The sequence below is a fragment of the Hemitrygon akajei genome, chromosome 30 (assembly GCF_048418815.1).
Source record: "Hemitrygon akajei chromosome 30, sHemAka1.3, whole genome shotgun sequence".
Taxonomy (NCBI): Eukaryota; Metazoa; Chordata; class Chondrichthyes; order Myliobatiformes; family Dasyatidae; genus Hemitrygon; species Hemitrygon akajei.
Window position 1 is genome coordinate 10,042,984 of NC_133153.1, and position 23,946 is coordinate 10,066,929.

General features: G+C 43.8%; 1 protein-coding gene across 3 annotated transcripts in view; it reads right to left on the bottom strand.

Annotated features, from left to right (window-relative positions):
• The window catches only part of adamts17 (ADAM metallopeptidase with thrombospondin type 1 motif, 17), a 429,617-nt gene that overhangs the window by 373,323 nt on the left and 32,348 nt on the right, over positions 1 to 23,946 (bottom strand). The window lies entirely within an intron of this gene.

Consider the following 23,946-nt stretch of genomic DNA (forward strand, 5'->3'; position numbering starts at 1 on the left):
AGCTATAAGCAGCATTCAGTAACACAAATATAGCAGTGGGACTACCCATTAACACAGTGGTCTACTTCCTAGTTGTCGTTCTATGATGATTAAAACCGCTTTCTCAGCAATCGCCCTATTTACTTATTCTTAAACCTCCCCCCCCCCCCACCCCATGTTAAACTTCTTGATGTCAAGGAGAACAAGAAATGGCCCAGATTCATAGGCAGGCTTGTTTGAAGAAAGCCCTGTCCAATTACTATCAGCATATAATCTGTAGCACCAGAGGTCCCAACAAACTGGACACTGTTACAATAAGATAAGGAATGCTTACTGCTTCCATACCAGACTGCATTGCAGTAAATTTGATCACTTGGCTGTCCTTCTCCTACCTGCATACAGGCTGAGGCTAAAGCACAAAGAGGTGGACGCAGAAGGTACAGGAGAATCTATGGGATTGCTTCAAATCACTGGACTGGGCTGTGTTCAAGGACTCATTTAAATGAATATATCATGGTTGTCACAGACTTTATTAAAACTGTTGTAGATGAGTGTGTCCCCACAAAATCATTCAGAGTCTTCCCCACAAGCCCTGGATGAAACACGAGATCCGCAATATGCTGAAGGCCGGATCAGAGGCATTGAAGTCTAATGACCAAGAAAGTTACAAAAGGTCCAGGTGGGATCTCTGGAAAACCATCTCCTCATGACCATAAGACACATGAGCAGAATTAGGCCACTTGGCCCATTGAGTCTGCTCCACCATTCAGTCATGGCTGATCCTTTTCTCCCTCCTCAGCCCTACTCCCTGGCCTGCTTCCCGTAACCTTTGAGGCCTTGTCCAATCAAGAATCTGTCAAGCTCTGCCTTAAATACACCCTACAACCTGGCCTTCATAGCTGCCTGTCAAATTCCACAATTTCACCACCCTCTGACTAAAGAAATTTCTCCACATCTGTTTTAAATGGACGCCCTTCTATCCTGAGGCTGGGCCCTCTTGTCCTAGATACCCCCACAATGGGAAATCCTGGATGTGGAATCCTTTCCACATCTACTCTGTCTAGGCCTTTTGATATTTGAAAAGTTTCAATGCAATCCCCCCCATCCTTCTGAATTCCCAGAATCATCCTTATGAACCTCCTCTGAACCTTCTCCAATGCCAGCATATCTTTTCTTAGATGAGGAGCCCAAAGCTGTTCACAGTACTCAAGGCGAGGCCTCACCAGTTCCTTATAAAGCCTCACATCCCTGCTCTTGCATTCTCTTGAAATTAATGCGAACATTGCTTTTGCCTTCCTCACCACCAACACAGCCTACAAATTGTGTTCCACACAAGGGCTCCCAAGTCCCTCTGATTTTTGGATTTTCTCCCCGTTTAGAAATGTCTGCACATTTCTGCAACTGAAGTGCATGAGCATGTATTTTTCAACATTGTATTTCATTTGCCACTCTTTTGCTCATTCTCCTAATCCAAACCCTACTGCAGCCTACCTGTTTCAACAGTACCTGCTCCTCCACCAATCTTTATGTCACCTGCAAAATTGCCAACAAAGCCATCTATTCCATCATCTAAATCATTGATATACAGCATTAAAAAGCAGTCCCAACACCAACCCCTCCAGAACACCACTAGTCACTGGCAATCAACCAGAAAAAGATCCTTCTATTCCTACTTGCTGTCTTCTACCAATGAGCCAATGCTCTAACCATGCCAGTAACTTTCCTGTAATACCATAGGCTCTTTACTTGGTAAGCAGCCTCATGTGCGACATCTTGTTAAAGACCTTCTGAAAATCTATATATACAAAATCCACTGCATCCCCTCTATCTATCTTATGTGTAATCTCCTCAAAAATTTCCAACAGGTTCGCCAGGCAAGATTTTCCCTTAAGGAGACCACACTGACTTTGTCCTATCTTGTCCTCTGTCACCAAGTACTGCATAACCTCATCCTTAATGACTGAATCCAACAGCTTCCCAACCGCTGAGGCCAGGGTAACAGGTCTATAATGTTCTTTCTGCTACCTTCCTCCTTTCTTAAAGAGTGGAGTGACATTTGCAATTTTCCAGTCCTCTGGCACCCATGCCAGAGTCCAATGATTATTGAAACATCATTACTAATGCCTCCACAATCTCTACCACTACCTCTTTCAGAACCCTAGGGCACAGTTGATCTGGTCCGGGTGACTTATGTACCCTTAGGACTTTCAGCTTTTTGAGCACCTTCTCTCTTATAAAAGTAACTGAATTCACTTCTCTTCTTTCACACCCTTCAACATCTGGTACACTGCTAGTGCCTTCCACAGTGAAGACTGATGCAAAATACTGATTTAGTTCACCTGCATGTCTCCATGTGTCCTGTTATTATTTCTCTGCCTCATTTTCTGGTGGTCCTATATCCACTCTCATCTCTTTTATTTATTTAACATAGTTGAAAAGGCTTTTACTATCCATTTTGATATTGTTTGCTAGCTTGCTTTCATATTTCATCTTTTCCCTCTTAATGATTCTTTTAGTTGCTCTTGGTAGATTTTGAAAACCTTCCCGATCCTCAATCTTCCTGCTAATTTTTGCATTGTTGTATGCCTTCTGTTTTGCTTTTACATTAACTTCAACTTTGTTTGTCAGCCACAATTGTACTATTTTGCCATCTGAGTATTTCTTTGGTTTAGGAATACATCTGTACTGTACCTTCCTCATTTTTCCCAGAAACACCATTGATGCTCTGCTGTCGTAACTGCCAACATCTCCTTCCAGTTTACTTCGGCCAACTTCTTCCCCAGACACTGTAATTTTTTTTTGTCTGCCATACTCTGCCAGAGCCTCGGCGACCACTTTTTTTCCAAAGTGGTTGTCTTGGAGGAAAGATTCTGTGAGTGGTCCCCCACGTCCTTCTCACAGCACAGTATTTTTTATTCTTAAAGAGGCTGAGTTGTGATCTTGACACTCAACCCACTACAGATGGAAAGCGTGTCCGGGAGCAGCCTGACTGGATTCGAACTTGGGAACCTTCGCTCCGGAGTCCGGTGCTGATGTCACTGCACCACCAGCCGGCCTTTTTCTTTACTCCACTGAAATACCGCTATGTCAGACTTTACTTTCTGCCTCTCAAATTTCAAGTTGAACTCAATGATATTGTGATCACTGTCTCCTAAGGGTTCTTTTACCTTAAGCTCCCTAATCGCCTGCTGTTCATTACGTAACACCCAATCCAGTATAGCTGATCCCCTAGTAAGCTCAATGACAAACTGCTCTAAAAAGCCAACTCAAAGGCATTCAACAAACTCGCTCTCGAGATCCATTACCAACCTGATTTTCCCCAATCGAAGTGCTTGAAATCTCTCATGACTGTCATAATAATGCCCTTTCGTCATGCCTTTTCTATTTCCCATTGTAATCTATGATCCACATCCCATCTACTGTTGGGAGGCCTGTATACAACTGCCATCAACGTTCTTTTATCCTTGCAGTTTCTTAACTCAACCCAAAAAGATTCAACATCTTCCAATCCTATGTCACATCTTTCCATTGATTTGATGCCATTCTTTACCAGCAGAGAATCACCACCCCCTCTGCCTACCTTCCTATCCTTCCAATACCTTGGTCATCCAGCTCTCAACTGCAACCATCCTTCAGCCATGATTTAGTGATGGCCACAACATCAAACCTGATGATCTATAATAGTGATATAACGTGAATTACAGTGCAACAAGATCATCCACCTTATTCTTATACTCTGTTCATTGAGATATTACACTGAGTACTGTATTTGCTACCCTGTTTGATTCTGCATCCCTACTGCACTGATACTCATCCTGCTGGCTGCAATTTAGTCCTATCATTTGCCTGCCCTTCCTTACACTCTACCTTTGCTTTTTTGCTATCCGCCCTATCCTGAGACCCATCATTCCAATCCCCACCCCTCTGACAATTAGTTTAACCCTCCCCAACAACTCTAACAAAACTGCCCTTGAGAATACTGGTCCCCTTCAAGTTCAGGTGTAACCCATCACTTTTGTACAGGTTATACCTACCCCAGAAGAGGTATCTCATGGGCAAAGTGGCAATTCCGGACTAAACTTGAATCAACGAATGAGGCTTGACAGTTGTCACAGGGCTTGGATACCATCATCTCTTATAAAATTAAATCAGGTGCATAGGCGACAACAAGGCTTCGCTTCCAGATGAGCCCAATGCTTTCTATGCTCACTTTGACTGTCAAAAAATTATCACAAACTCAATCAGCCTCTGATGGTCCAGTGATTTCAGTGTCCGAGGCTGGCATGCCAGCAGCCTTCAGGAGGGTGAACCCACGAAAAGCCTCCAGCCTGATGGGGTACCTAGTCAAGTCCTTAAAAACCAGTACTGATCAACTGGCTGGAGTGTTCACGGAGATCTTTAACCTCTCCCTTCAACAGTCTGAGGTATCCATCTGCTTCAAGCAGGCTTTGATAGTACCAGGAATGTGGTAACCTGCCTCAATGGTATTGACCAGTAGCGCTTACCCCCACAGTGATGGTCTGTTTTGAGAGTTTGTGTTGAAACATATCAGCTCTTGCCTGAGAAGCAACTTGGATCCGCTCCGATTTGCCCACTAAAGCAACAGGTTAGCAGCAGATGCCATCTCATTGACTCTTCACTCAATTTTGGAAGATTTGGACAGCAAAGATGTATACATCAAGATGCTCTTTATCGGTCACAGCTCAGCATTCAATACCAGCATCCCCTCAAAATTAATCAAAAAGTTCCAAGACCTTGGCTTCAATACCTCCTTGTGCAATTGGATCCTCAATTTCCTCACTTGCAAACCCTGCTCAGTTTGGATTGGCAATAACATTAACACTCAAAAGCTGCTGGTCAGATTGACTGTGATTAAGAAGGCATCCAGTGTATTGATCTTCTTCAACCGTGGGACTGAGTTCAAGAGCTGAGACATAATGTTACAGTTATATAGGACCCAGATCAGACCCCACTTGGAGTACTCTGCTCAGTTCTGTTTGCATCACTACAGGAAGGATGTGGAAACCATAGAAAGGGTGCAGAGGAGATTTACAAGGATGTTGCCTGGATTGGGGAGCATGCCTTCTGACAATAGGTTGAGTGAACTCAGCCTTTTCTTCTTAGAACAACAGAGGATGAGAGGTGACCTGATAGAGATGTATAAAATGATGGAAGGCATTGATCACGTGGATAGTCAGAGGCTTCTTCCCAGGGCTGAAATGGCTGGCATGAGAGGGTACAGTTTTAAGGTGATTGGAAGGAGGTACAGAGGAGATGTCAGGGGTAAGTTTTTTTTTAATGCAGAGAGTGGTAAGTGTGTGGAATGGGCTGCCGGCGACAGTGGTGGAGGTGGATACGATAGGATCCTTTAAGAGACTCGTGGACAGGTATATAGAGCTCAGAAAAAGAGGGCTATGGGTAACCCTATGTAATTTCTAAAATAAGTATATGTTTGGCACAGCATTGCGGGCCGAAGGGCCTGTATTGTCAACTGACAAGGAATACTTTAAACAAAAGAAAGTCTGCATATGCTGGACATCACGAGCCAGCCCTAAACCCACACGAGGGTGGGCTGGCCCTGGACCTTTTGAGAGATTGCAAAGTCCAGGCAATTCCATATGTACAGCAGCTTCTTCAACTAAAGCTTCCGAGTGATTAAACATGGTCCAATAGCATTTCCTGGTTAGGAGACCAGTTGCATTTCTACCCTTCACTCCCAAATTCTTCCTCACCCTCCAAAGATGCACCAACGACAATGACTTGTTACTACTGTTACGAATGTGCCACAACTCTGAGGGGCCGAAGGGTACAAAGTAGCCCCCTCCTTTTCGAGAATCGCAAGATCGCTATTAATTCAGGTCTGGGACCCAGGAAATGAGAGAGAGACGTCCAGAATACACAGGTTTTGGAATGTGTCCTGGCCCCAGAAAGGTGGAACCATTGATAACGGCCATTGTCTCTTGGAGACGGAATTGTGTACTGAGTACTGTACTATTCATTGAAGCCCTCAGGGGGTGACCAGAGTGGGCTGGTTGAGGGATTGCATCATCCCAACCTGATTGACATCTGAGACCCCGTGAGTAAGGATAAAAGAGGGTCTGGGGAACAACCCCTTCAGACGCACCAGGAGAAACATATGAGACCGGTGGGGGCTTGTGTGTGTCCATCCTTGCCCGGATGACAAGTCTTCCACGGAACGGCCTCGCTAAAGGACAAATACGGATCAAGATCGGATAAAGGAAAGCTGGCAAGTTTCTAAAAATCTGTCTCTCTCTCCAACCAAAAAGCTGCAGCCTGAATGAACTGAGTGACTTTTATATTTCCATCGGACAATACATTATCCCCTAGACAACGATAGAGCTATTTCTTATTGATTATTATTATACCCGCACTATTAGATCTAGTATTCACGACGTATAATATCTGTACGTTTGCACTGATATTATTTTTGTGTATTGTTACCAATAAATACTGTTAAAAATAGTACCATCAGACTTCAACGGACCTCTCTATCTTTGCTGGTAAGTGACCCAGTTTCGGGGTTCGTAACAGTACTGCTCTTGCAAAAATGAAGCCTGACTTCAGGTCTTCAGGGAGTCGGTGTGTGGACAAGTGGTGTTTTAATCATGCCATCTTTCAGTAAGGAGGCCGCTGTGCCTGGGATCCCAATTATTACCCTATGACATAGTGGCAATAGAACATAGAAAACCTACAGCACAATAAAGGCCCTTCAGCCCACAATGCTGTGCCGAACATGTACTTATTTTAGAAATTACTTAGGTTTACCTGTAGCCCTCTATTTTTCTAAGCTCCATGTACATATCCAAGAGTCTGAAAAAATCCTATTGTATCCACCTACATCACCGTCGTCACCATTCTCTGCATAAAAAAAATTACCCGACATCTCCTCTGTACCTACTTCCAAGCACCTTAAAACTGTGCCCTCTCGTGTTAGCCATTTCAGCCCTGGGGAAAAGCCTGACTCATCCTCCGTCGCTCCAATGGGAAAAGGCCAAGTTCACTCAACCTATTCTCACAAGGCATGCTCCCCAATCCAGGCAACATCCTTGTAAATCTCATCTGCACCCTTTCTATAGTTTCCACATCCTTCCTGTAGTGAGGTGACCATAACTGAGCACAGTACTCCAAGTGGGGTTTGACCAGGGTCCTATATAGCTGTAACATTACCTCTCGGCTCCTAAACTCAATCCCATGATTGATGAAGCCCAATGCACTGTATGCTTTCTTAACCACAGAGTCAACCTGCACAGCAGCTTTGAGTGTCCTATGAACTCAGACCTCAAGAACCCTCTGATCCTCCACACTGCCAAGAGTCTTACCATTAATACTATATTCTGCCATCATATTTGACCTACCAAAATGAACCACCTCACACTTATCTGGGTTGAATTCCATCTGCCATTTCTCAGCCCAGTTTTGCAAACTATTGATGTCTGACAGCCCTCCACATTATCCACAACACCCACAACCTTTGTGTCATTAGCAAATTTGCTAACCCATCCCTCCACTTCCTCATCCAGGTCATTTATAAAAATCATGGAGAAGGGGTCCCAGAACAGATCCGAGGCACACCACTGATCACCAACCTTCATGCAGAATATGACCCGTCTATTTGTCTTCTATGTGCAAGTCAGTAGTGGATCCACAAAGCAAGGTTCTCTTGGATCCCATGGCTTCTTACTTTCTCAATAAGCCTTGCATCGGGTACCTTGTCAAATGCCTTGCTGAAATCCATATACACTACATCTACTGCTCTACTTTCATCAATGTGTTTAGTCACATCCTCAAAAAATTCAATCAGGCTCTTAAGGCGTGTCCTGCCTTTGACAAAGCCATGCCGACTATTCCTAATCATATTATACCTCTCCAAATGTTCATAAATCCTGCCTCTCAGGATCTTCTCCATCAACTTACCAAACACTGAAGTAAGACTCACTGGTCTATCATTTCCTGGGCTATCTCTACTCCCTTTCTTGAATAAAGGAACAACATCTGCAACCCTTTAGTCCTCCAGAACCTCTCCTATCCCCATTGATGATGCAAAGATCATCGTCAGAGGCTCAGCAATCTCCTCCTCACCTCCCAGAGTAGCCTGGTGTACATCCCGTCCAGTCCCAGCAACTTATCCAACTTGATGCTTCCAGCACATTCTCTTTCTCAATATCTACATGCTCAAGCTTTTCAATCCACTGCAAGTCATCCCTACAATTGCCAAGGTCCTTTTCTGAGTGAATGCTGAAGCAAAGTACTCATTAAGTACCTCTGCTATCTCCTCCGGTTCTATACACACTTTTCCACTGTCACACCTCATTGGTCCTACTCTCTCACATCTTATCCTCTTGCTCTTCACATGCTTGTAGAATGCCTTGGGGTTTTCCTTAATCCTGTCCGCCAAGGCCTTCTCATGGCACCTTCTGGCTTTCCTAATTTCATTCTTTAGCTCCTTCCTGCTAGTCTTATAATCTTCCAAATCTCTATCATTACCTAGTTTTTTTGAACTTCAAATATCCCTTGAACATTTGCCACATTTCGGCCGTACATTTCCTCGAGAACATCTGCTCCCAATTTATATTTCCAAGTTCCTGCCTGATAGCTTCATATTTCCCCTTACTCCAATTAAATGGTTTCCTAACTCCACCCCATATAAACCCTTGCTCTAGGGAGATGCCAATCAATATTGGGGAAATTAAAATCTCCCATCACGACAATCCTGTTATTATTGCACAGTTCCAGAATCTGTCTCCCTATCTGCTCCTTGATGTCCCTGTTACTGTTGGGTGGTCTATAAAAAACACCCAGTAGACTTATTGACCCCTTCCTGTTTCTACCTTCCACCCAGAGATTCAGTAGACAATCCCTCCATGACTTTGTCCTTTTCTGCAGCCGTGACACTATCTCTGATCAGCAGTGCCACACCCCCACCTCTTTTGCCCCCACCCGTCCTTTCTGAAACATCTAAAGCCTGGCACTCTAAGTAGCTATTCCTGCCCCTGTACTGACAACAACATCACATCTCCAAGTACAGATCCATGTAATAAACTCATCACTTTGTTCAAAATCCTCCTTGCATTAGAATAGACACAACTCAAACCTTCGGTCTGAGCGTTTCCCTTCTCTATAACCTGCCTATCCTCCCTCTCACACTGTCTACAAGCTCTCTCTCTATTTTGAGCCAACCACCCTTCCTCCATCTCTTCAGTTCAGTTCCTATTCCCCAGCAATTCTAGTTTAAACTCTCCCCAACATCCTTAGCAAACCTCCCTGCCAGGATATTGGTCCCCCTCGGATTAAAGTGCAACCCATGCTTATTGTACAGGTCATGCCTGCCCCAAAAGAGGTCCCAAAGATCCAGAAATCTGAATCCCTGCCCCCTGCTCCAATCCCTCAGGCACACATTTATTCTCCACCTCACTCTATTCCTATACTGTCACATGACATGGGCAGTAATCCCGAGATTACTACCCTTATGGTCCTGCTTCTCAGTTTTGTTCCTAACTCCCTGTAATCTATCTTCAGGACCTCCGCCCTTTTCCTACCTACGTCATTGGTAGCAATATGTACCACAACCTCTAGCTGTTCACCTTCCCACCTCAGGATATCATGGACGTTATCAAAAACATCCCAGACCCTGGCACCTGGGAGATAAACTATCCTCTGTTTCTCTTTCCTGCTTCCAAAAATCACCTGTCTGACCCCCTAACTATAGAGTCCCCTATCACTGCTGCCATCCTCTTCCCTACCCTTCTGAGCCACAGGACCAGACTATGCCAGAGGCGTAGCCACTGTTGCTTCCCCCAGGTAGGCCGAACTGCCAACAGTACTCATACAGGAATACTTATTGTTAAGGGGTCAGTCACAGGGGTACTCCCTAGTATCTGACTCTTGTCCTCCCCTCTCCTGACTGTTACCCACTTATTTGTCTGCCCAGTCCCTAGTGTGACAACCTGCCTATAGTTCCCCTCTATCACCTCCTCACATTCCCTGACCAGACGAAGGTCATCGAGCTGCACCTTCAGTTCCCTAACCCAGTCCCTAAGGAGCTGCAGCTCAATGCACCTGGCGCAGATGTGGCCACACACTCCTAGCCTCCCAGACATCCCATATCCGACACCCAGTACAGAACACTGGCCTGGCAGACATACTTCCTATTCCTATTCTTCACAAGTAACTTACCTCACTTCGACTCGTTATCGCCAAAGCCCCACTGAGCCAAAGGCCTGCTACTCTAACTCGCTCTGCACTATACCCACTCTTTATAACTGTCTTCTTTTAACATTCTTCCCACCGGTCTAACTTGCTGATGTCCACGTGCCTGCACAATTGTGCCTCGATCAAACCACTGCAGAATAATTGCTCTCCCTTTAAATTCTTCCCACCGTTCTAACATGCTGATGTCTACTCGCCTGCGTAGTCATGCCTCGATCAGATGGAATTACATATTTAGAAAGTGACCACATAGGCTGAGAGAATGTTGAATCTTTGTGGGTGGATTTAAGAAACTGAAAAGGTAAAAAAAAAAATCATATATAGGCCTCTAAATAGGTTAAGATCGATATGTTGTCATCTACCTATGTCAATGGTGCCAATATGTACCAAGACTTCCGGCTGCTCAGCCTCGTCCTTGAGAATGTCATGGACGTGATTCAAGACATTCCTGATCCTGGCAACCAGGGAAGCAACATACCATCTGAGCTTCTAAAATATTGTTACTCTTGTTGACTCCAGCACGTACTCTGGCAAGTCACTGAAGATACGAAAATCTCTGTGTGAAACATTTACCCCTCACATCTCCTGCTGTCAGTTTCAGCCTCTGTCCTCTAGTCTTCAACACTTCTAGCATGGAATCCGGACACAAAATCCTTAAATTCTCCTAACTGCTCCTGGAATTGTACGAGAATAGGTTTTTACCTCCACCAGAAACTGGTTCCATGATGGGTTAATGGCAGTTATCATGACAGTTTATAATTAATCCTTCTCACAGTAAACGAAGATTTACTAAAGATAGATCTGCACAGCATACAGGCAAACACACATAGATCACTCCGTAACCTACAAGTGCGGAGGACCCTTCCCACGTGCAGGCAGAAGGGCGAGGAGTGGGGAGAGGCCCACAAAGACAAAGTTTATTCATAATGTGTGCAGAAATACAAAAAATACAGTCTGGCACCCAGAATCTACTATCATGGTGTTTTTTTTTTGGTCTCTATATATTTGTAAAGACTAATCTATCCATCAGGTTAATACATTTATAGTGGCATGCAAAAGTTTGGGCAACTCTGGTCAAAATTTCTGTTACTGTGAAGAGTTAACTGAGCAGAAGATGAACTTACCTCCAAAAGTCATAAAGTTAAAGATGAAACATTCTTTTCAACACTTTAAGCAAGATTAGCGTATTTAGTTTGTTTTGTACAATTTTAGAGTGGGGGGAAAAAGGAAAGAAGCACCATGCACAAGTTTGGGCACCCAAAGAGATTTGAGCTCTCATAACTTTTACCAAGGTCTCAAACCTTAATTAGCTTGTTAGGGCTATGGCTTGTTCAATGTTATCGTTAGGAAAGGCCAGGTGATGCAAATTTCAAAGCTTTATAAATACCCTGACTCCTCAAACCTTGTCCCATGGGCTCCTCTAAGCAGCTGCCTAGCACTCTGAAAATTAAAATAAATGATGCCCACAGAGCAGGAAAAGGCTATAAGAAGATAGCCAAGCACTTTCAGGTAGCCATTTCCTCAGTTCGTAATGTAATTAAGAAGTGGCAGTTAACAGTAATGGTGGAGGTCAAATTGAGGTCTGGAAGACTAAGAAAACTTTCCGAGAGAACTGCTCGTAGGATTGTTAGAAAGGCAAATCAAAACCCCCGTTTGACTGCAAAAGACCTTCAGGAAGATTTAGCAGACCCTAGAATGGTGGTGCACTGTTCTACTGTGCAGCGACACCTGCACAAATATGACCTTCATGGAACAGTCATCAGAAGAAAACCTTTCCTGTGTCCTCCCAACAAAATTCATCGTCAGAAGTTTGCAAAGGAACATCTAAACAAGTCTGATGCATTTTGGAAACAAGTCATGTGGACTGATAAATTTAAAATAGAACTTTTTGGCCACAATGAGCAAAGGTATGTTTGGAGAAAAAAAAGGTGTACAGAATTTCATGAAAAGAACACCTCTCCAACTGTTAAGCATGGGGATGGATCGATCATGCTTTGGGCTTCTGCTGCAGCCAGTGGAACGGGGAACATTTCACTGGTATAGGGAAGAATGAATTCAATTAAATACCAGCAAATTCTGGAAGCAAACATCACACCATCTTTAAAAAAGCTGAAGATGAAAAGAGGATGGCTTCTACAACAGGATAATAATCCTAAACACACCTCAAAATCCACAATGGACTACATCAAGAAGCGCAAGCTGAAGGTTTTGCTATGACCCTCATAGTCCCCCAACCTAAACATCATTGAAAATCTGTGGATAGACTTCAAAAGAGCAGTGCATGCAAGACGGCCCAAGAATCTCACAGAACTACAAGCCTTTTGCAAGGAAGAATGGGCGAAAATCCCCCAAACAAGAATTGAAAGTCTCTTAGCTGCTACTGAAAGCATTTACAAGCTGTGATACTTGCCAAAGTGGGTGCTACTAAGTACCGTACTAACCATGCAGGGTGCCCAAACTTTTGCTTCGGGCCCTTTTCCTTTTTTGTTATTTTGAAACTGTAAAAGATGGAAATAAAAAAGTAATCTTGCTTAAAATATTAAAGAAATGTGTCATCTTTAACTTTATGCCTTTTGGAAATCAGGTCATCTTTTACTTGCTTAGCTATTCACAGTAACAGAAATTTTGACTGGGGTGCCCAAACTTTTGCACGCCACTGTATATACAAAGCACCAAGGCCGAGCAGATATTTGCAAAAACTTCAGGTCCTTTAAACGTGGCAATTGGGCTCTTGCAGCAAGTGAATGGAGCAGTGTGAGACTGAACCCTTCGTTATCGGCACTCAACGTCTTTGAGCAAGGCAAAGGGTGTTAACCAGGGGAGGTACAGCAGTGTACTTTGTTTTTAGTTGGGCAAGTGTGAGGTTTTACTAACACTCGTTTCTTGATACACAAGTGGTGTCATTAAGAATCAAGACAAACAACCGGTCCCAACAGTCTTACTTCCCAGCAGTTCTCACTGTGATTGTGTGTGGCTCATGGCACATTAATTGACTTTAACTTTCACAGCTTTCCAGGGTCTAACATGAACACAACCTCCAGGCCTCTGCTGCAGCACCACACTGTCAATCAACAGTACACCATTTAAAATTCTCCCATGGGTGTGGGCAGAAACAATCCAATCCCAATTGTCAATCTCAGCAGCTGCATTTCATAAAGCCAAACAGACCACTCTGCAGCTTATACCAGCAGGTTTACTAAATGGGGCCCGCTTTTCATTTAAGGTCTCTAACAAGAGACATTCATCAAAGCAGCAGCAAGAGATGTGGTAAAAGGAATCACACAGGAAGTGGACCTGCTCCATCTTACAAACTTGTTCACATACTCCTTTCCCTCACCACGTGGGAGGAATTCAATTCTCTCGTGATTTTAAACTGTTCTTAACACATTCTTGCTAAAGATATACTTGCACTGAAGCATGCAGAGATAGATTGGAACTGTGTTCTGTAGAATTTTAAATTCCTTAGAACTTTAAATTCTTGGCATTACCATATCAGAGGATCTGTCCTGGAACCAGCATACAAGTGCCATCACAAAGACACAACATCTGTGTAGAAGTTTGTGTGCAATTGGTACATCATTTAAAATTTTGACAGACTTCTATAGATTCACAGTGGAGATTATCCTGATTGGTTGCATCAGAGCCTGGTAAGGAAGCAGCAATATCCAAGACTAGATGGCCCACAAAAAGTGGTGGATACAACCCAAGCCTATCACAGGCAAAGATCTCCATGTCACTGGGAACACTGCCACAGGAAAGCAGCAACCATTTTCAAAGACTCCCATCATCCAGGGTAGGCACTCCTCTTGCTACTACAATCAAGGCAGGAGATACAGGAGCCTTAGGTCCAATACCACCAGGTTCAGAAACAGTTATTACACTATAACCATCCACAACCTTTAGACTCACTTTCAAGGACTCTACAGCTCTATATTATTTGAACAACTCTTTTGAGGATTGGCTATTTGTCAGTCTTTTTTTAATAGCTTTTCATAAATTTTCTTACAAGAAAATGAATCTCGGTGGTATATGGTGACAATTTTTTTTCTCAACAATATTTTTTTTAAATCAAGAAAGCATAGTACAAAGGAGGTTTGTGCAGTACATAACAAATGTACAATTCACATCTATGAAAGAGATGCACCCATAGTACAATCATGCTTTGGTTGCCTCCCTGCTCTATCCTACCCCTCCCAATTCCCATCTCCAAGCCATCACTGCATTAGCAAAAAGGGTTAAACAGAACCTTTTCCCCCCACAGAGCTGCATTGGTATAAAGAAGGTGTACTTTCCTAACACAAACTGTTGTACGTTTACACGTCTGAGTTCGTAGAATTTTACCGGAGAATGCTGAAAGTCAGGGAGTTATGTGCAGAGGAAAGGAAGAAAGGATGAACCTTTAGTTTGGCTGGGAATTCTGAAAATATTCAAGAGAGGGTCCCCACACCTTTTGGAACTTTATGTCCAAATTAAGAGTTGAATAATGGATCTTCTCAAGGTATAGACTGGACATGATGTCCCTAAGCCACTGAGCATGGGTGGGCGGGGCAGCACCCTCCACCTTAGCAAGACGGCTCGCCTGGCCAAAAGAGAGGCAAAAGACAGTATGCGAAGTTTGGTCCGACTTAGGTGCGCATCCCCTCTCCGGCGGTGCCGAAAAGAGCAATTAAAAGGGTTAGGTTCCAGATTGTAATTAAGTATTTGGGATAGAATTTGGAAAACATCTTTCCAGTGTTCTTCCAAGCTAGGGCATGTCCAGTACATGTGAATAAGGGAAGCCTCGCCCCTTTTGCATTTGTCGCAGCAGGGATTAATATCTGGGTAAATGTGAGATAATTTTGTTTTAGACATATGTGTATGACCTTGAACAGGCAGTGGCGGGCACATAAAGAGGTTGAGTTAACCAACTTGAGAGCTGAATCCCATACATTGTCTGACAGTGAAAAATTTAAATCTTGATCCCAGGCAGCTTTAATTTTGTCAAGGGGGGCTCACCTCAGAACCACTAGCTTGTCACAAATAGTAGATATTAGACCTTTGCGCAATGGATTCATGCAGAGAAACACATCAACGACGTTTGTGTCAGGTACCTCAGGGAAGTTTAATAACAAAGGGCTGATAGAATGTCTAACTTGCAAATATCTGAAGAAATGAGTGTTGGGTAAGTTAAACTTTGCAGACATTTGTTCAGTTGTCTATAAAAAGATCTTTAAAGCACCTGATGCTCTTTCTATACCAGTCTTGAAATGTAGGATCATGTATAGAAAGCTGGAAGAAGTGATTAGGTAGAACAGGACTTGAAAGAGAGGAGCCATAGAGACCACTATACTTTTTGAACTGAACCCATACTCTCAGGGTGTGCCTGATAACAGGATTAGCAATTGGTTTTGGCGTAAGGGAGTAGTGCGGATCCAAGAAGTGCGGAAATAGAGAAATTCTTAAGAGTTCAGCTCTGTTGCCATCCATATTGGGCAGTCAGATTGGTTGTGGAAATGAGACTAAAAGATGAGATAGCGTATGTTAGCTGCCCAGCAATACAAGCTGAAATTGGGCAGAGCCATGCCCCCAACACTTTTAGATTTTTGAAGATGAACCTTATTCAGTCGGGGACGCTTGCCCTTCCATAAGTAGGACGATATGACTGAGTCTAGCAAGTCAAAGACGACTTTCGGAATAAAAATTGGTATGGATTGGAAAAGGTATAAGAATTTAGGAAGGATGTTCATTTTTGTTCATTCGGTCCATCGGGGCATTGGCAGGGGTGACCACTGTGCTAGGCTCTGTTTTGTATGATTTAACAAATTAGTGAAATTTTCTCCAAAAAGACACTTATAATTCCTTGTTACTGTGATGCCAAGGTAAATAAATTGGTTATTCACTCCCTTAAAAGGGAGGTTATGGAACTCTTGACGCTTGTGCTTCACCATTTATTGGAAAAAGTTCACTCTTGTGTAAATCAAGTTTATATCCTGAAAACAGGCTAAATTTGTTAAGGAGTGAAAACATGGGGGGGGGGTAAGGAGGTGATTGGGTTTGATATAAAAAAGTAAAAGATAGTCAGCATAAAGGGAAACTTTGTGCTTGACTCCCTTGCTCCAAATCCCCGTCAGGTCTGCACAACTATGGAACGCAATCACCAGTGGCTCTATGGCCAGATCGAAAAGAAACAGGCTTAAGGGACACCCTTGGCGGATTCCACATTTGAGATTGAAAGGTTGGGATTGCTGACAGTTGGTCAAAACAGAGGCAGTGGGACATGAATATAACAGTTTAATCCACGTAATAAAACTTGGTCCAAAATCAAATTTTTCTAAAACAGCAAGGTAATTCCATTCCACATGGTCGAATGCTTTCTCTGCATTAAGGAGATAACACATTTAGGAATCCCAGCTGAACCTGAATAAATATTTTGATAATAAATTTACTTTGAATTTTGAGAATTTAGAAGAGTAGAAAGTCTCATTGAAACTTATAGTATTCTTAAAAAGGGCCTGACTAAGGACTCTAGGACCAGAGGGCACAGTCTGAGAAAAAGGGACAGGACTTGGATACAGAAAACTTTCTTCACTCAGAGTGGTGAACTTTTGGAATTCTCTACACTGGAGGACTTTGGAGATCATCTCTGACTTCATTAACATTTCTGGATACTAAAAGGAACCAGGGAATATGGGAATAGAAGATCAACTGCAATCTTGATTAAAATAGAGGAAGCTCAGAGGGGCAGATGCCCTCTCCTGCAGTAATTATACACTACTAACTTACAGCAGGCACCTCAAGGTTTAAGAATGATACACCAATAGTGTCTCTGCAAAATCCTCCAAATTCACTGACAGTATAAGCAAACCAATCAATGAACCCTTCAAGGTCAATATGGACAGCATCAAGGCATCAGTTACATTCAGTCAAGTCTATTGGGCAGGTCATGTCATTTGCACACCTGCCACCACACTCCTGGAAAATGGGGTCTATTCCCAGTTCTGCCAGGAGAGATCAAGTGGACAGAGAAAAAGATTCAAAAGACAAGCTCAAAATATCCCTGAAGTGTAACACCCTCACTGATACCTGCGATTCCTTGGCCCAAAGCATTCAGGGTGCAATTCAGTACCTTAAGTTCATGCATCAGAAGCACACAGAAGCCTGGCATAAATAGAAGAGCACAACAGCTCACAAACCACCCATCAGGTCTTAATGATAAAGGAGTCTGTAGTTCCGACCTTCATCAGTTACCTCCAAACTCAAAACCAGAGGATGAAAGTCATCCCAAGTCCCAAAGGGTTTTCCAATGTGAATTAATCAGCAAGCCTAAATTAGAAAATCCGTTAGTTTTAGAACAGAACATTCTGCCATAGTGCAAGTACCGTATATGTGGCGTGCCAACAAGATCACATACTGATAAAGCTACAAACTCTACTCCAACTACAGAGGAGAAATAATCCTTCTCCACACATTAATGGACCTGAAATTTAATTTCCTTCAGTAACAAGGAGACAGATTGTCTGAGGTCCATATACTGAGCTATCCTGCAACACTTCAGACTGTGCAGTAGGACACTGCATTTGTGCAATACTCTGATCCCTCCAGACCAGGTATCAATCCCAATGCAAGCTTTTGCTTTTGTTTGAAGCACTATTAAACTTTATACAGTTCAAAAATATTCCTTGCCCATCAAGTGTGGTAATTTAGTTCACAACACAAGAGCTAATGCTCCAGCTGACCAACTCTCTAGTTGGGTCCTCCTGTTAGTGAGATGTCCTCAATTCTGCCCCACAAAAAAATAATCAAATTCTGCAATCACTTTTGAAGCAGGTGGAGGAAAGATGATTAATATTACACTGAAATAATTAAAAAAAATTGTTATACAATATTTTCATTATCACAAGTAATCAGGTCCAACAGCAAAAAACTGCCAAAATGCTCATCGTGAGTTGCTCTATCCATCAAGTTCTCTGGGTTGTTCATCTGAAACAGCTGGCTGTCCATCTGTCGCTACCGTTTTTGGATTGCAACAGGCTTTTGTCTTGTGCATCATTTTAGAGACCACATGGACCTCTCATTCTCCTTTATGGGCCAGACAGCAACTGCGTGTGCCTCAGACAATGACTTTGGATGGGTTATGAAACTGACTGACACTCCAGCTCTTCATTAGGGAATACCCGGGGGATTTCCCTTCCACCTGTTCTATCACTGCTGACATGATGGCATTAGGGCAACACAAATCCAACGGTCAAACAATATCCTTACTTAGATTACCAAGCTAGTCTCAAACCTTCACAATCCCCATACTCCTGATAAACAATAAATACCAGAACTTCCCTTATGAAATACTAAACTGCTTCAAAGCAGCCAAGGAAGATTTTCTTACTAATACAAGGTCCATATTCCTTTCCATCTTTCCTACCCATGTACCTATTCAATTACATTTTAAATGTTGTTAATGCTCTACCACTTCCTCTGGCAGCTTATTCCATATACATACGTCTCCCTGGCTGAAAATTTGTCCCTCGGTCCTATTTCAGTGATTTAAGGAGGCAGCACCTCCCGAGAACAAATCACTTTAAAAACCTTTCCCACCTATCCCCTCCCTGCTTCCCCTCCCCCACCCCTTGATCTTTCCTCTCATTGGTTTTTCACCCTCCCCCCACCTTCTTTATAGGGCCCTGCCCCCTCCTTCTTCAGTCCTGACGAAGGGTCTCGGCCCGAAACGTTGACTGCTCATTTCAACGGATGCTGCCCGACCTGCTGAGTTCCTCCAGCTTGTCTGGACAAGCTTGGATTGTTTTCTCTGGAAGGGATACTAGATCAAAGTATATAAAATTGAAACATAATAGGGTATGCAGACAGAGTCTTTCCCCATATACCTCCCACACCTCCCAGGCAGAAATGTCAAAACTGGAAACCACAGCTTAAAGGGGAGGTGTAGAAAGTTCAAAGGAGATTACAAGGCAAGTATTTTTTTTAGTTGAAACAGACTGGTGGGTGCCTGGAATGTACTGCCAAGAGAAGTAGTGGAAGCAGATATGAGCGGTTAAGAGGTATTCAGACAGGCTCAGCAAGCAGGCATTAAAGGGTTAAATATCATGGACAAGCAAATGAGATTAGCTTAAACAAGCACCATAGTTGACCATGGATAAGGTGGGCCAAAGGATCACTTCCTCTGATCGAGTCAGAAATCTGAGGTTTGTAATTCACAACCAATAAATGCAATATGCTGTCACAAAGATATCAGACCAAAACAAAAACAAAACATGGGAGCTTGTGAAAAACAGAAACCAAGATCAGAATTAGCTCTGCTGCTCAATGGGATCATGGCTAATCGAATCATAGCTTCAGATTCCTTCTCTCCCCACGCACACCTCAACTTCCCTGCATTTTAATTATCAAAAGATTAACTTTATCTGTCACATATACATCAAAACAGAGTGAAGTGAGTCATTCGCGTCGGATCTACTCAGGCTGAGGATGTGCTGGGGGCAGCCCACAAGTGTCACCATGTTTCTGACTCCAACATAGCTTGCCCACAGCCTAACCGTAACCTGGATGTCTTTCGAATGTGGGAGAAGCAGATGGAGGAGACCCACATGGTCACAGGGAGAAAGTACAAACCCCTGACAGACAGCAGTAGGAATTGAACCCTGATTGGTGATTTCTGCTGCTATAAAGGACTGTGTTAACTGCTACACTATGATGCCGCCCACAATCACAACCTCGAATTTTCAATGGCTCCAACTTCATGGCTCCATTGAACATAATAAGATTCACAACTCTCAATGAAAATCTTCTATCTCACCATCTGAAAATTGTTGACCCTCAATTCTGACACCGTCTTTCAGTTGTAGAAACGAGAAAACATCCTCACAACTTCCACTCCAACAAACCCAGTCATTCCATGTTCATCTCATTCCTTTAAACTGAATGAAGACAAGCTCAATCCTTTCAACCCCGCCTCCTCCATCAACTCCTCTGTCACACAAGTAAACAGTCAACCTTGTTTTCAATTCCTCCAATACAAGTGTAATCTCAAATATCGTGTCCTGATGAAGGGGCTCGGTCTGAAACGGTGACTGTTTATTCATTTCCATAGATGCTGCCGAGTTCCTCCGGCATTTTGTGCGTGTTGCTACATAGACTAACATGGAGTTTTCCTTGCGTGGCCTCACCAGCATCCTGCAAAGTTGGATCAAAACGCCCTTCATTCTCGTTTTTGCTGCATACCCTTTGAAATTAATAATTAACATTCCATTTGGGTTCCTAATTACTTGCTGTCTCTAGCATGCAGACTTGGTGTCTTCATGTACTGGAAATCATAGATCTCTTTGTAGCACAACATTTAGCAGTTGCATTCCAATTATAATATGCTTCCTTTGACAGTGGGTAGCTCCACCATCTCCCATACTATACTCCACCCGCCAACATCCTGCCCAGTCTTTTAACTCGCGTATATCCGTGACCTCACAATTTGAAGCAGATCTGATTACAGTACACTGGTCCCTTCATCTAGCTCAAATTATCTTGATCATAAATAGCAGAGGTCCCACCTCAGATCTCAGAGGTGCCCAACTTGACCCATTATCCCCCTCTCCCCACTGTTTTCTCTCTAGATCACCTGTGTCAATATATAACCATGAATCCCATGTGCTCCTGTGAGTGATTATGGGGGTGAGAGGTGCCATACTGCAGCCAGCATGTGGTGAGGGCATTGATAGTAAACCCATTGACAGTGGTGTCAGTCATGTCCTGGATGTGCCAAGCTTCCCATGATGTTACTGCCACCTCCCCCTGGCAGAATACTTCAGCACACTGCTGATTACACCCTTGCAGTGTGTAGGGGTCAGCAGTCAAGATGGAACCTCAGTCCTGCGGTTGGAATTGCTGGAATTTTAAAGGCGCGACAATTAATTGAGCTTTGTCATGCAGTTCACAAAGTTACTTTTACTTTACTTTATTGTCACCAAACAATTGACACTAGAGCGTACAATCATCACAGTGATATTTGTTTCTGCGCTTTGCGCTCCCTGAAATACTAATCAAAATAAATACAATAAAAATTTAAATTATAAATCATAATTAGAAAAATAGAAAAGGGAAAATAAGGTAGTGCAAGTCAGGTCCAGATATTTGGAAGGTACGGCCCAGATCCGGGTCAGGATCTGGTCAGCAGTCTTATCACAGTTGGAAAGAAGCTGTTCCCAAATCTGGCCATACAAATCTTTATGCTCCTAAACCTTCTCCCAGAGGGAAGAGGGACAAAAAATGTGTTGGCTGGGTGGGTCGTGTCCTTGATTATCCTGACAGTACTGCTCTGACAGCATGCGGTGTAAAGTGAGTCCAAGGATGGAAGATTGGTTTGTATGATGTGTTGGGCTATGTTCACAATCTTCTGCAGCTTCTTCCGGTCTTGCACAGGACAACTTCCATACCAGGTTGTGATGCACCCTAGAAGAATGCTTTCTACGGTGCATCTATAAAAATTAGTGAGTGTTTTAGGGGACAGGCCAAATTTCTTCAGCTTTCTCAGGCAGTAAAAGTGCTGGTGGGCCTTCTTGGCAGTGGACTCTGCTTGGTTACACCAAGTCAGGTCATTTGTGATATTCACCCCGAGGAACTTAAAGCTTTTGACCTGTTCCACCTGCGCACCACCGATGTAGATGGGGTCGTGCAGTCCGCTACTCCTTCTGAAGTCAACAACCAATTCCTTCGTCTTGCTGACATTGAGGGATAGGTTATTGTCTTCGCACCATGCCACCAGGTTCTTAATTTCCTCTCTGTACTCTGACTCATCATTACCCAAGATACAGCCTACAATTGTGGTGACATCAGCAAACTTATATATTGAGTTTGATGGGAACTTGGCTACACAATCATGGGTGTACAGTGAGTACAACGGGGGCTGAGTACACAGCCTTGTGGGGCATCAGTGCTCAGGGTGATTGTAGAGGAGAGCTTGAACCCTATTTTTACAGCGTGGGTCCTGTCTGGGAGGAAGTTGAAGATCCAGCTGCAGATCTGAGTGCTAAGACCCAGGTTCCGGAGCTTAGGAATCAGTTTATTTGGAATGATGGTATTATAGGCAGAGCTGTAGTCAATGAAAAGGAGCCTTACATATGCGTCTTTATTCTCCAGGTGTTCTAAGGAGGAACGTAGTGCCAGAGAGATGGCATCTGCTGTTGACCAGTTGCTCCGGTAGGCAAATTGCAAAGCATTGAGGTTGACGGGTAGGTTATGGTTGATGTGTGCCATAACCAATCGCTCGAAGCACTTCATAGCAATTGATGTCAGAGCCACAGGTCGGCAATCATTCAGGCATGCCACCTTGCTTTCCTTTGGCACCAGGATTATTGTTGTCTTCTTAAAACACGAGGGGATCTTAGACTGAAGCAGGAGCCGTTGAAGATGTCAGCAAACACTCCAGCTAGCTCACTTGCACAGGCCCAGAGAACCCGTCCTGGGACGCCATCTGGGCCCATCGCTTTCCTTGGATTTATCTTCAGGAAGGCTCTTCTAACATCTTCCACGGTGACAATGAATCTTGATGCCACCAGGTCCGGTTCATCCAGAGGGGGCGGGACACTCCTCTTCTGTTCAAATCTTGCGTAGAATACGTTAAGTTCGTCAGGAAGAGAAGCACTACAGTTATTGATATTCCCAGCTTTTTCTTTGCGCCCAGTGATCTCATTTAGACCTTGCCATAGTCTACTGGCATCCCTCTGGTTAGCCTGGGCTTCCAACTTGGCTCGATATTGCCTCTTGGCACCCTTAATGGCTTTCTGGAGTTCATGCCTGGATTCCATGTAGCAACTGGTATCCCCGGACCTAAAAGCTGCAGCTCTAGCCTTCAAAAGGGACTGGACCTCATAATTCATCCAAGGTTTCCGGTTAGGGAATACCCGTATCGTCTTGCAAGACACACAGTCCTCTGTGCATTTCCAGATAAAGTCCATGACAGCTGAGGCATACTCATCGAGGTTAGCTGCCGAGTCCTTGAATACTAACCAGTCCACTGATTCAAAGCAGAGAGTGAGGACCTCATCCATTTCCTCTGTCCAACGCGACACCGTGACCTCCCGCTTCAATTTCTGTTTGTAAGCCAGGAGGAGGAGTACGGCCTGATGGTCCGATTTTCGAAAGTGAGGTCATTGGATGGAACAGTAGGCATCCTTGACTGCTGTGTAGCAGTGGTCAAGTATAATCTGGCCTCTAGTGGAGCAGGAGACATGTTGGTATAACTCTGGCAGCGCTTTTCTGAGGTTGGCCTGGTTAAAGTCCCCAGCCGTAATGAGCAAAGCCTCCGGATATCTGGTCTCAAGTTCACTGATGTTGGCATACAGTGCATTCACAGCACACTCCATGTCCACCTGGGGGGGAATGTAGACCGCTGTCAGTATTGACCAAGGTGAATTCCTGTGGCAGATAATAGGTTCAACACTTCACTGACAGATGTTCCAGGTCCGGACTGCAGGAGCTTGTCAGTGCCACTGTGTCTGAGCACCACGCAGTGTTGATCGGTAGGCAGACTCCACCTCCCTTCGTCTTGCCCGAAGTTACAGGCTCCTAAATCCACTCAGTCCCCACTGACAATCAAGCACCCATTTGAAATAATTGCATTTTATTCTTCCCACATTAGCCCCCCTCCCCAGTCCCAGGTTCTACACACCAGGCTGAGTGCCTGGAGAAATCCATCTGATCACAGGGAGAGTATGCAAACTCCACACCAATAGAAATGGGGCCAGAACTACACTCAGT